Source organism: Zootoca vivipara, chromosome 11, assembly GCF_963506605.1.
Source record: "Zootoca vivipara chromosome 11, rZooViv1.1, whole genome shotgun sequence".
NCBI lineage: Eukaryota > Metazoa > Chordata > Lepidosauria > Squamata > Lacertidae > Zootoca > Zootoca vivipara.
Window position 1 is genome coordinate 32,054,805 of NC_083286.1, and position 12,283 is coordinate 32,067,087.

General features: G+C 42.5%; 1 protein-coding gene across 3 annotated transcripts in view; it reads left to right on the plus strand.

Moving 5' to 3' along the window:
- Positions 1-1,177: 1,177 nt before the first annotated feature.
- Positions 1,178-12,283, plus strand: part of HAPLN1 (hyaluronan and proteoglycan link protein 1) — a 62,728-nt gene continuing 51,622 nt past the window's right edge. Inside the window, exon 1 of one of the 3 annotated variants that reach the window (XM_035100010.2) lies at positions 1,178-1,326. The gene's annotated coding sequence lies outside the window, so the exon portion shown is untranslated. Of the gene's footprint in view, positions 1,327-1,346; positions 1,760-2,181; positions 3,991-12,283 lie in introns of those variants that run through there. The other 2 variants (XM_035100006.2, XM_035100009.2) reach the window with 2 other exon arrangements.

Genomic DNA, 12,283 nt, shown 5'->3' on the forward strand with positions numbered 1-12,283 from the left:
CACCTAAGCAAACAGAAGGTGGGAGTTTAGAAAGGGGAACTCCAGAGGGCAAGGGTAAGGGTTTGCATTTAGCTACGTATGACAGTCCGAACATTTTTTTATTATTATTCAATCACTTTTGTTGGGCCTTGATGGGGCATGTGTTACAGATGCTGGGATCAAGACTCATTCACTTCCACATCCCAGTGGGTAAAAAGGCATCCCAAACACATTATTTTGCTTTTTGAACATTTCCAAAAGCTTGGATTTATAACTGGGCATGAGCCATGTACCATATCCATGAGGTCATCTGCAAGCACCGCCAGTGAATCTGAAAAGGCAATATTTTTCTCCCACTGTCAAGATGACACAGCCCAGGTTTTCTTCAAATTGCCAGGTTCAGGGGAAAGGGAAGCAAGCCATGCAAAGCCTAGCTAATTCATATCTCGCTTTAGGTCACTACTACACAACAGATTATCGGGGATTTGATGTTGCTCATGCAGGCAATTTTTTTCCTCAGCATCAATCTTATGAAAATGACCATTCCCTTCCCCAATTTAATCTGGGTTTACCATTTCCACAGGTGTTGTTGCTTATAGGGTTTTCCACAGAAATGCTAAATCAAGATTAAATGGGAACATCATATGGGGCAGCATTTTGGCAAGGACCTCATCCTGTGGGTGATATGCATACTTGCTCTCACGCACCCCCGCCCCAGCAGCACTAAATCCTCAATAAACTGCAAGTAGAGATAGATATTACCAGGGTTCTGTTACCCTCCTTTGCTCATTATTAGCTGAATATATGTGGTGGGAACATGTCCTGTGATTTCAGGCTCTTGATCTTGACCAGGAATCTCTACAGCACAAAGAATCTTTCCCATGCTGCTTGATCCAAAGATGCAACCGACTCCACTAAAGTTCAGGGCCCGTTTGCCAGCGATTCCCCCCCCCCCAAAAAAACCCTACATGTTCCCGTGTGGGGCGAGCTGCTGCTGGGAGACTTGCAGGGTAAACCAACGGGATTCCGTTAGTTCTTAGAATTTCTTCGGCGTTTTTCTCCCTCCCCTCTTTCTTTCCCCCGGCTCTTGATCTGCTCCAAGAAACCATCCCAAGAAGAGGAGGAAGGGGGGGGGGCGTCAGGAAGAGGGCAGAGCCCACAGAGCCCGGGAGTATCGCATTCCTGAGAAGGTGTCGGCCCTTCGCCCAGCCGTGATCCCTTCACACAGGGAAACTCTTGACAACTTGTTCCACTCGCTGGGCAAAGCCGGGGCGTGGGCGCGGGTGGCGTGAGGGGAGTTGTGAAGCGGCGGAGCCAAGAGGGCAGGGCACCTAGCGAGACCCTGAGGTAAGTGGAGAGGGCGTCAGTCAGGACACGGGGGCAGAAGGGACAAGAGGCCACTTGTGTGAAGAGACGCTGTTGCGCCGGACACTCTGTGGGTGTCTCTCTCTTTCTCTCCGTGCGTGTGTGTTTTGCTTTCGACTTTTCTTCCCCTTCGCTCCTGAGGTTTTGAACGGAGCTCACGCCGAGCTTTCTGGGGAACGTCCTTCGCCTCTGACGTGGTCCCTTCTCGACCGAGAGTGGCGCTCGCTCGCTCTCCCGCCTCACGCGCTCCTCTCGCCTGGATCGGGACTTTCGCTCTCAAAGCCTTCGGCGCGCGAGCCAGAGCGCGCGCAGAAACGACGCCAGGCGAGCGGCCACCGCGCTCAGGGACCAACGTCGCGAGACTTTATTTTGCTCTTTTGAGGGGAGGCATCTTCGCTTTGGAACTTTGAGAAAGGTAAAAAGAGAGAGGTGGGGGGGGAGGTGGGGAGGGAGTCCCGTCAAGCTGCTCTCAACCAATAGACCATAATCTGAAGGCGCCAGTTTTCCTGGGAATGCTCGACCTTCGTGTGAGGGAGGACTTGGAACGAACTTTTCTCCGTTGGTGAGGCGTGGAGCGCTCAGGGAATAGGGGTTGCCATCCCGCCCACCCCTTCTGACAGAGCTCCTCTGGCTTTCAACAGATACAAAGACAGGCATGAATTAGACAGATGCAACTCGCCTCAGCTTTGTGCTAGGGACGTCTTCACCACTAGGCAAACCTGTATTTCAGGGCTGGGGAACCAGTGGCCATCTATATGATGTTAGGCTATAGCTCCCATCATCTCTGAGCATTGGTCATGCTGGCTGGCTGGGGGCTGATGGATGACAGCATCGCATCGGGTTGGACTAGATGATCCTCACGGTTCCTTCCAACTCCACAATTCACAAGCACAGTTCTATGCCCCATCCCTCCCTGCGTAGGATAGCATTCTGTGGAATCTCAGGTAGTGTAGAGAGATGGAAATGGGGTGTCAACCGCTGTCGCTGCTCACATTGACCACATTTATTACCACAGTGACAGCAATGGAAGCAATAGCCATTGTAAACTTCCTAAAGCAAGGGCTAAAATAATTTGAGCATCTTGGTTCGGCAAGAGGAACCAAGGGCAGCCCACCTAGTGATGGACCTAGTGATGGACATGTAAGGAAGCAGAATGGAAGGAAAGAAACAGGAACCCTAGTGAACTTTCACATCTCTGAAGGAAGGTGCATAATTTCACACCTGGCTGTGACCCCTCAGTCTAGAAGAGCCACCACTCTCTGCTTCATTTCCCACATTGGGGGAAGGGGGATTTCCATTCATGCCAGTATGATAGGGTGATCTTGTACCTCAGCACAGGAGGTAATTAGTCTGGGTTAATAAATTATATTGCATGACAATCCTCCTGAGGGTGAAAAGAAGAGTAAGAAGCTTTTAACGAGTGGGAGTCCCTAGCTTGGTTTGTCACCAAGATGAGTCAGCCCCCTACAGTTGGCAGCATTTCATGGGAGAAGGAAAGGATGCATGGATAAGTACCTTTCCTGAATATGCACAAAAAGGATGAAAGGGGCATGAAGAAGTTTACACATCTAGCAAGTGCCCTCCTCTTCTGCACTTTGGGGATGACTGTAGCCTCTGCAATATATTTGTCCGCAACACATTAAAATGGCATGATGGTTTAGTCCCAAATGTGTTGCATATTTTTCCAGCACTGAGTTACTTATGATCAAAACTTTAATAAATTATCAAAAGGCTGTTATTGGATGATAGTAGTAGACTCACGGCAGTGTTATCTCAAGAACCCTAAAAAAGTATTTGTTGTTGTTGCTTTACTTTTATGATAATAATAATCCAAAACACACATCCCAAAACTGACAGTTTTGCAAGAGTTGGGTAGATGCAGGTCTTGGAATTACTAGTGTGTTATACAGCAAGCAATGTGTAAATGAGATTAATGAATGTACGATAATAATCTCCAGAAAGTCCACATATGTTGTTGGTTGGATTTCCCAAAGTGGAAAAAGCATGTATATAGTTTCAATGGGTTGTCATAAAGATCAAATAAATCCCAACATAGTTTCCCCGAATTCTAAACGTCAGTTGAAAAAAAGAATTCCATGAAATGAAACACATATGTTACACTGTGATAAGAGCTTAATGGAAAAGTTAATATCAGTGAGTTTAATATTTTCAATTTGCAAACACTTTTCGTCAGAGTGAAAAGCAAGAAGGTGGTAGCAAAATGAGAGCTTCAGTTATTCTACTCTGGACAAATATGATGTGATGCAATGTGCCTTGTAATGCACATTCCCAGAAGATGAAGGAATTGGTTGGTATTATTGTGCCATTCAAATAACTATATTCTCAAAAGTCAGTTTTTTTGCATATTAAAGTTACAGGCTAACACAATGAGCTGTTAAATTTAAGCCAGGTCTAGATGCATGAGATCTCTTTAGCTCAGTATATTTAGCACTTTCAATTTTGCAAATGCATTACATTTTTTCTTGTGCGTTCTCAAAACTCATTCAATTGTGCCGAACAGCACAAAAAGGGCACATTTCAGCAAAGTAAGTGTGCTTTTTTTTCAGTTGCACTAGTTTCAAGAGTTTGACTAACTCCTCCAGCGAAACCAGCACATTTTGAAAGTGCTTAATTCTGAGCATGCAGGTAAGTGGGTGTTATTCTCCAAGTCACACTGACTCTTAGTTTTGCTGTACTGAGCTGGGGTGGGAGACTAGGAAGGCAGAATTAGAGAGTGGAACCTGTCCAATGTTTGACTAATAGGTGGGGTTTCTATTCCAGCACATTTCTTTCCAAAAGTGCTGAAGTAGGACGCAAAGTAAAATTCCCTGGATTCCCCCCACCCCATTTATCTTAGCACTATACAAGCAATGATCCCACATCAAGGTGATGAGGAAATACGCTTAAGATGTTAGCAGGGATCAGCTTTGTGTTGTTAGTGGAGGCTGATATTCAGCCAGCATCTGATGGCCCAGCTCTCTTCAGTTCAGTTCAGTAAGCAAGAACTATTAAACTATTAAACTGCAATGCATACTCTTAAACTGACAAGCCTTGCAAAATAAAACAACAAGCTCAAATTCAGTATTGAAGAAATGCCTCCTTCAGTATTGAAGAAATGCCTCCTTCAAAGAAACAAGTTCTAAAACCTTCAGTGGTGCAATGAAGAAACATCTGCTCTGTGTGACACATAGGTGCCAAGAGAATAAAATAAAAAAATTCCTTCAGTAGCACCTTAAAGACCAACTAAGTTTTTATTTTGGTATGAGCTTTCGTGTGCATGCACACTTCTTCAGATAACCAAGAGGATGCCAAGAGGATTGTCTTTCTAATTAGCCTTAATGCCCAAGAAGTTTACATTGAATATGAAGGTTTTTTGAAAGTTGGGGTGGGGGGGGGAGAGAGAGGTCTCTTGTTGTTGTAAAGCAGCAATTTAGCCCCAGTGTATCTATATTCTGATTCAGGAAAGAAAATTTTAAAAATGATTTTTTTAAAAGAACCAGAAGTTCATGAGAAGATAATTAATGTAAAGAATAATGTCTCATTCTAATGGAATCAGTTCAATGGTACTCAAACTTAGGGTGACAAATACTGTAAAGAACACTAATTAGTGTAGGCAGAACTTGGCCCATAAAGTAGAAATCTAATAGTTAGCCATAGTTTAGTAGAATTTGAGCTTATAATTGATTGGACCAACACTAGCATTTTAAAGACACTTCATGGGAGGACTCTTTATTGGATGGGTTAGAAAGCTGAGCCATAATTATAAAATGGCAGATGAGAGAAGTATGAAACTGCCCCAGAATCCTCCGTGCTGTGACATGATGCTCATAGGGTTAGTCTCACTTTCTGTTATAGCAGGGCCTGACCAGGTTGGTTGGACCCTGAACCAGGAAAGAGTTAAAGCTGAATTTCATTTGGTGGGCCCATCAGGGGTACAAAAACTTAACAGTCAGCCTATTGGCTTTGCCAACCATTCCTCATCCTCAGTGTGTGCAAAGGTGATGCAGAGTTGCCTGTTCTGTTTCTCATTTGACATTTCTCTAACAGGGTGTCGCCACAGCATTAGTCACACTTCCCAATGTTAGTCATAACGAGCCCCAACCTAAATTCTCACTACAAGACCACAGACCACACCTGTGCTGGCGAACATCACTCCTGTCCTATCCAACCACATCATCACCCAACAGAGGGAATATGCAAAAAAACAAACAAACACCTGGGTGGGTGGGGGAGTGCTGGGAGGGAAAAAGAGTAATCAAAACAGTAAAAAGAGGCCAGAAAAAGAAAGGGGGAAAAGGACCACTCTTCCTTTTCCTTGAAGTACTGTAGATTCCTCAAATGCACCAAGAGGAACATGAGGAAGAGCATCAGTTGCTTGGATACATTAAGGTTGTGTTGTAGATTGAGGCTGGCAGGGACTCGAATCAGAGAGGATCATGGGGAGGGAGGCACTTCATTCCAGAAATGCTCCAAACAGTAATTCTGCATTCTAAATAGACTTCAGTATGTGGGGAACAGAGGAAGGTGACCTTTCTGCTTAGCTGCTGGGGAGGAAAACCTTGTAATCGAGTTTGTGGGTCCCCAAACTCTTTAATGAGTTTCTGGACTCTTGCCAAAACTTGACAACTTCTGGTATTGGCCTTTTTGTAACTCTGAAAACCATGTGTTAATTTTTCCTGTGCAATGATTCATAAATGCTTATCAGAAAATTGTAACTGGGTATCTATGCACAAGTGTATAAACCAGGATTATTCTACATATCATTGGTTTTCCAGTGTGTAGGAAATTACTTCTTTTTCAGAAGAATGAATATGCATGCATGTGCTTGTTTACCTCTTGTCTGCTGTGGGAAGGTTAAAAAAGCAACCACACCCAAACCTATAGCCACCAGTAGGAGAACTGTGCTTGTTCCACACTTCTAGTTCACATGACCTGTCATCAGATTACCAACTTCTTAACACTAAAAGAGTATATAAACGCTATCATTACAACCAGTGTCTAGGAAGCATGTGGTGGAAGAAGGTAGCCGAAAGAGGCGGACCACCAGGGGAAAGGGGTGTATGGGCAATAAAAGCAGTAGGGGAAATCTGGGCTTGCCCCCCCCACCCCAATATCACAATGTGAAACATGCCTCTCCAAAGTTCACAGTCTTGTCCACACCAGAGCTCTTTTTTCATAAATGTTGGAGCATCCACATGATATCCCAGTGTTGCACCAGACCTTCCCCCATTTAAATGCAGGGTTTTCTATTATGGCCATTTCAGGCTTTCTGTGGATTTGGAAAACGCTGCATTTAAAGGGGGAAATGTCCACTAGGGTAAAAGGTGGATTTGCACCCGCCTGTCTCCCCATTAATGTGGTGGCTGCTCCTACATTAATGGGGGGCAGGCAGGCAGGTGCAAATATACATTTTCTCCTAAGATGACTTGTTTCACATTTTCTGCATCCTGTTCTGTACCCTGAAAGATTCTGCTGTACAGTATAGACAGTATTCTGCTTCTAGACTGACTAGTCTGTTTACATAGGTTATGTTGTGAGTCCTATCTTGACCGGCAACCTATTCTATAGCCTTCTAAACATATCAATAATGTAGCTCATTTCTAAGTTGCAAGACTGAGTAGTCAGTACTTGGAACAATCTCTTCTTAAGAGAACAATTGTAAAAGGAGAAAAATGGCATACAAACCCTATGTTGTTCATGCTATTGTGCCTTTTAAAGTTTTGGTCCTGAATTCTCTATGATGAAAATAAGCTCTGATGAAAATAATGATGAAATACGTTGCGCCAAAAATCCATGGGATGACATTCAATGATGTCCACTCACTTGTGCAGTGGAAATCCACTTGTGCAACATAGCTTCCAGATTGTCTTCTCCCCGCTTCCCAACAGTTCAGTGAAGCTTTCTTCCTGTATGTATCACTAGGATCAAAGACCTAAAGATTGTTCAGAGTTGGCTTGCAAGCCATGGGAAGAATTAAAAGCATCTGCAATATTTGCCTCTCTGCTCAAGTGACAATTAAAATGCCTTAAAACACTGAAAGTAGATTATTTATTTGACATTTGAAAATCAGAAATGTCTGTCAAAATATATGATAAAATCCTTTTCAATTTTGTAAAATGTTTAATTGAATCATTTTCAGCTCACAAACATTTTGTGTTTCTACTAAGGAATTGTTAGAAATTCTGGCTTCACAGCTTGCAACCGCTACATGCAGGCATGTGCTTGAAAAGGCAGCTTGTAATTTGTAGGTAACAAAATGTTCTTGGGGGGGACCCCACCCCTAAATGTATTTGGAATTTTAGTCAATGGTGTTTAAGCAGGATTAGAGGAAACAGCTGGCTAAACAAATATTGGGGGCAGAGTGGATGCAATGGTATAAATTAATAATGCTGGTCTTTATTTATGACATGAATGGAAGGTTTTGTGGCAGTATAGTGTATTAGCCATGGTCATCATGTGCCACCTAGTGGATCTGACAGGATTTTACTGCCTTAAAAAAATGTTTTTCTCCAAAAAAAAAAAAACCCCCACACTTCTGTAGCCAATCCAGCATATAAATGAACTCTTAACAAGTAATTAACATCTCCTGGCTGGTTTTATTTCCTCAAGAAATTATAGTTATTTCCACTAATAATAACATTAGTTTAACGAAGCAGGGCATTTATTGTTCTGTTGCTAATTCCAAGGGTTTAAGTCACACCACACATACAATAACAGCAATGGCTCTATCTGAATCAAGTTTTAGACATTCATATAAAAAATGCCAATGATCAGAGCTAATGCCAATAATGCTTTCAAAACTTCATTGCAAAAATGAAAGCAATGCCTGTCAAAAATAATTGTGTTCCCCTTTCTAACTTTGCACACAAAAGGCTTAACCACCTTTATAGCATTTCCCAAGATTATCCCACTCTTTCCGATCTTCGTCACCTCTCTTCTTTTCTCCTCCTTCTCTGATTTTGCCCCTGTTGTCTTCATTCTGTCAACTTGCATGCTGTATTATATTTCCTTTCCCAGCGTGGTAAACTTGGCTACAAACCAGGCCAAATTCTGGTTTTTATAATGGGCACAATCTTTTAGACTCGCCCCTTTTAATTTATGAACAGCCCAATTTGATACAGGCAAATTGGAACAGAATCAGAGGAGGGCAATGAAGTTGGCCAGTGGTATGGAAAACAATCCCCATGAGGAGACGTTGAAGGAACTGTAGCTAGGAGAAGAAAACCCTGACTGTCTATTACATGGTAGAGGGCAAAGATTTATTCTTTGCTGCTGCAGAAAGCATAACTAGATCTAACACACTTCAGTTGCCAAGGAAGAGAAATTTGATGATGGAACCAAACACCTAGAGGGTTGTTGAGCTTTTCCTCACTGGAGAATTTTTCAAGCAGAGTTTTAACAGCCATGAGTTGGGAATGAAGAAGCTCCAGATTTCCTGCATCCAGAAAGGGTTGGACATTACATGGCCTAAAAGGCCTTCTCCGACTCATCGGTTAGGAGTTATGCAATTATCTATAAATCTGTCTGTGTATTTAAAGTATTTTAGTTGCTTTTTAGAGCTACAACAAAACAACACCCACACGGGAGCAGGACAATATATAAAGATTTAACAGACACATTAGCAAGCATACGGGAATAATTACAAAGCTGCTCTGTAGCACTTTGGCTTATTATGACTCAATAAAAGGCAGCATTGAACAAGGAGGTCTTTAGCGCTCACCGAAATGCCTGCAGTTGGGGCAAGACTCTACTTGAGGGAGGGAGTTCCTGCAGTTCTGGGGCTACCCCTGAAGTCCACTGCATCTTCAACTGAACCCCACCTAGTAAACAGTCAACAAATGGAGGTTTTGGAGAGCAGGAAATGCTAGAAAGAAACTACAGCTATGAAGGATCCTCCTATTGGTTAGGAGCTATACAGGGCAAGGCAAGTAAGGGGTTATTAGAGTTTCTTAATGTAGATACTTTATGTTTCCCTTTTCATAGTAAACCTATGGATAATTGTTTTATGAATAAAATATTCTACCATTCTATAGAGGAACCCAGGTGGCGCTGTGGGTTAAACCATTGAGCCTAGGGCTTGCTGATCAGAAGGTCAGCGGTTCGAATCCCTGTGACGGGGTGAGCTCCCGTTGCTCGGTCTCAGCTCCTGCCAACCTAGCAGTTCGAAAGCACGTCAAAATGTAAGTAGATAAATAGGAACCGCTACAGCGGGAAGGTAAACGGCATTTCCGTGTGCTGCTCTGGTTCGCCAGAAGTGGCTTTGTCATGCTGGCCACATGACCTGCAAGCTATATGCCGGCTCCCTCGGCCAATAATGTGAGATGAGCGCGCAACCCCAGAGTCGGTCACGACTGGACCTAATGGTCAGGGGTCCCTTTACCATTCTATAGGGACAGGGATAGGTGGTCTGTGAAGCTCTTTTCAATATTAAGATTCAGCAATACTTGCAAAATACAAAACATAACAAGTTTAATTTGAATTTTAGTCACATGGGATGGGGAGATGAAGGAAACAGTAACACTGCCACTATGTGGAAAGATTCCTTGCCCCCTTTACTCAGCTTCAGAACAGGTAGTTTCCCTTTAATTAATACAACAGAGGAAATCCTGAACATTACTGATTGCACTAAAATCAAACATGTAAATGAGGCAGTAGGAACAATCCGCCTGAAGACCATTCTGAGTGCTTGGGAAACTTTTTAAAAACCAAAACCCAGAACTATGTGAAATACTACTTTAATAAGCTGCTGGTATGAGGTATGAGCTAATGGCTGAAGTAAGCAAGAGCTTTCCTTTCTCACGAGAACGGTGAAATTTCCAAAATGCAACCGTGCTTCATAAAATGCAAGCAGATAATGGGGCCAATATATATATCATTTCATAGTTCATGGGTGGAGACAAGAGATCTTTAACAGAAACAAAATTAATAGCTCAGGAGACTGTTACCAGATACTTGCCTCCTGCTTGGAAAATAAATGTCAAATTGACATTTTATCTAGTAGCAAGGGACTATTATCTTGCCACAGCATTCCATTAACAAAATCTCTTAATTATTTTAAAGGCTAACAGAATGACAGTGGAGACAAGGTAGATAAAATGTGTGCATAGCAGATTGTTGAGTAGCAAAAGAAACAAATGCTAGCTTGGGGGAGGGACAGAGAATTAGTAGGATGAGTTGCTGGGGAGCCCAATCAGGGAGAGTGCTGTCGGGTTGCCTGTCCTGCTAGTGAGCTTCGCACAGGCCACTGTGGGAACAGGATGCAGGGCTTTTCTTGTGTTCTTAGCACGAATATAGGATTGGCAAGTGTTCTTCTACACCATTAACATGGTGATGTGTGGTGTGCAGCAAAATCTTGGGCATATTGGCTTCCCTTGGTCCTATTTTGCCACTTCAGGTATGAAGCCTCAGATGAGATATATTTATCCAAACGCTTAATATAGAGTCACTGCTTGATACAAGTCAGACCACTAAGTTACAAGCACCATATGGGAAGCCACTGCATGGTAGCTATATAGTGTGTGTCGCTATGGAGATTCTTTTTTGAGTGTTGCATGTCACAGAGAGAGCAGGTGGAGAGGCTAAAGTGAGAATGCAATGGCAATTCACAGTGCTTCAGATTAGAATGGTCTGTATTTCACAACCATAAAGTGGAGGCCATGTGGTAGAATATAATCATAATCACTAGTTTATTTATATCATAACAATCATATCTAAGGACTTCAATATGGTACAAATTATACAAGGCTTGCACTACTAGAGAATTTTAAGGATTTACAGTGTCTCATGAGAACACAGAAAAGCACTTTATTCTGAGCTAAACCAATTTTCCATCTAGTTTAGTATTGTCTTGCTTTCCAGTCTCAAGCAGAAGTCAGTTACATCCCTATCTGGAAATTTGGACCTAGGATCTTTTGCATGCTCTACTACAGTACTTTGATATCAAAGCATGATATTAACAAATATATCCTTGCCAAATTCAGGTTTCTGATTAATGCTATCTCTTTATGTCCATTATATTATATACAGACATACACATCCATATGCATATGTAGTTATATGCTTGTATAGAATGCATAATGGTTTCATCTGAAAACAAACCATTCGGACCATGGAGGTTGTTTTTGCTGTTCTTCCTGATTGAGAGCCTATTGTTTTAGCCTGTACTACACTATTGCTGACTTATGGTTCTTTGCATACTGGCCATAGATTCCCATTGATTCACAACTGGTACCTCATTGTTTGCATGGCTAGAGGCTGGTACCAACTGTTACTGTTTTAAAGCTCATTTCCGAAAAGCTCACATCACAATGCAAACCTATTCATTTAAACACCAGTCCCATGAATAAATGATGAAAACACGGTGTCAGATTTTGTATAACTATTCCTGGAAGAGAAACACAAATGTGCCTTTCAGAACTTGATCAACATATTAGAGAAGCGTGAGAAAGGCATTAGGATGTGAATGGATTTTACAGCGTTGAAGGGATACCGGTAAATTCATTGGGTTGGTGGACCCAAAGTTTGGTTAAAAATTAAAAAGTTGTTTTCAAAGGAATATAGGATGGATTGTAGGGAAATCATGCTATCATGCATAGCTCACACTTGCATGTACAGTGGTACCTCGGGTTACAAACACTTCAGATTACAAACTCCACTAACCCAGAAATAGTACCTCAGGTTAAGAACTTTGCTTCAGGATGAGAACAGAAATCGTGCTCCATTGGCCCGGCAGCAGCAGGAGGCCCCATTAGCTAAAGTGGTGCTTCAGGTTAAGAACAGTGTCAGGTTAAGAACGGACCTCCGGAACGAATTAAGTTCTCAATGACACCTTTTGACTCGCTTGCTTATCCTCTGATCAGTGGGCATAGTTTTAAGAGGAACTTCATGTGCCTCAACATCATTGCTTATAATGGAACAGTCATGTGTGGGTCCAGTAGCC